This window comes from Quercus suber, unplaced genomic scaffold (assembly GCF_002906115.3).
Source record: "Quercus suber isolate HL8 unplaced genomic scaffold, Cork oak 2.0 scaffold_516, whole genome shotgun sequence".
Taxonomy (NCBI): Eukaryota; Viridiplantae; Streptophyta; class Magnoliopsida; order Fagales; family Fagaceae; genus Quercus; species Quercus suber.
Window position 1 is genome coordinate 1 of NW_027069965.1, and position 1,805 is coordinate 1,805.

Here is a 1,805-nt window from a genome sequence, read left to right on the forward strand (position 1 = left end):
TTTATGATTGGATGGGAAACCCAGGTTTAAAGGCTTCAAATTCACTTATTGGAGGGCTTATATTTATGGGTAGGATTGTAGATGCTGAGTTTATTTTTGGTAGGCTAGTTGAAAAGAATCCAGTATCATATAATTTGATGATTAAAGGTTATGCAATGAGTGGCCAAGCCGAGGAATCTGAGAAACTATTCAATAGAATGATGGAATGAACTATAATTTCTTTGAATACCATGATTTCTGTGTATTCTAGGAATAGAGAAATTGATAAAGCTTTGAAGCTGTTTGAAGAAACAAAAGGGGAAAGAAACCCAGTGACATGGAATTCAATGATGTCGGGTTATATTCAAAATCATCGACATGAAGAGGCTTTCAAACTATACGTGACTATGCACAGATTATCAATAGACCATACTAGATCAACTTTTTCTGCTCTTTTTCATGCCTGTACATGCCTTGGATCTCTTCAGCTAGGAGAATTACTTCATGCCCATGTGATCAAAATGCCATTTGAATCAAATGCTTATGTTGGAACATCTCTTGTAGATATGTTCTCCAAATGTGGGAGCATCTCCAATGCACAAAAATAATTTAGCAGCATCTCTTCACCCAATGTGGCAGCATGGACAGCTCTTATCAATGGATATGCACATCATGGGCTTGGCTCCAAAGCAATTTTACTCTTTGAAGAAATGTTAAAGCAAGGAGTTGTTCCCAATGGAGCTACCTTTGTGGGGATTCTGTCTGCTTGTGGTCGTGCTGGTCTAGTCGATGAAGGGATGAAATTTTTCCACTTAATGCAAAAATGTTATGGAGTAACACCGACTTTGGAACACTATGCACGTGTGGTGGATCTTCTTGGCCGTTCAGGCTATCTACAAGAAGCTGAGGAGTTCACAAAATCAATGCCTATTGAAGCAGATGGGGTTGTCTGGGGAGCTTTACTTAGTGCCTGTTGGTTCTGGACAAAAATGGAGTTGATTGGGAGAGTAGTTGAGAAGATCTTCAATTTGGATCCTAGGGCAGTATCTGCTTATGTTACTCTGTCTAACATGCATTAGATATTGGGCAAATGGGGAGAGAAGATGAATGTGAGGAAGAGATTAAGGAGCTTAGGCATAAAAAAGGCCCCTGGGTGTAGTTGGATTGAGTTGGAAAGCAACGTCATGTGTTCCCTATAGAAGATAGAACCCATCCTCATTGTAATGCCACTTATGCAACTTTAGAGCATTTAACATCAAATTATAAATTCCCTTGTTCAATATGATTTTTATTTTGGTTTTAAATCAATAGTGGAGGCTGACTTCTTTAAAGCAAAATACCCTTATTGATAAAGGTCATGTTAGTTGTGTGATTCATTCTCCTATCTCATAAACAAAGAGGAAGTGTGGGCCTTTTTTTGTGATTTTTCCGTGCTTTCTTATGGAAGCAACCGGTTTAACCATTTCATGGGAGTAGCACTACTTGCACAATCCAGTCCTAGAAAACTGCAGAGGGTAAGGTGGACCTTCTATAGATTACGGTATATACAGACTAGTGGATTGATTGTCTCCATTGTTTTTTATCTTTTCATTTTTACTTCTCTCCTATGCATGTCATTCTCACTCTATGTGATAGTTTCTTGTCATACATATCTCTCCAACAGACACTGCTCCCAAAGAGAGGAGAGTTATGCCATTAAAAGAGAAGGGAAAGATTATGTTCTTGCTGAAATCTAAAGAAAAAGAGTAACAAAAAATTTCTGTTTTTGCTGTAATTAAAAAAAATAAAAAAAAGCAGAAGAAACATGATTGAAAAGGGAGAAAAAT

At 37.6% G+C, this 1,805-nt stretch overlaps 1 pseudogene; it reads left to right on the forward strand.

The window, feature by feature from the left end:
• The first annotated feature begins 7 nt into the window (after positions 1 to 7).
• On the forward strand, positions 8 to 1,264 carry LOC112036390 (pentatricopeptide repeat-containing protein At4g02750-like; annotated as a pseudogene).
• Positions 1,265 to 1,805: the final 541 nt, after the last annotated feature.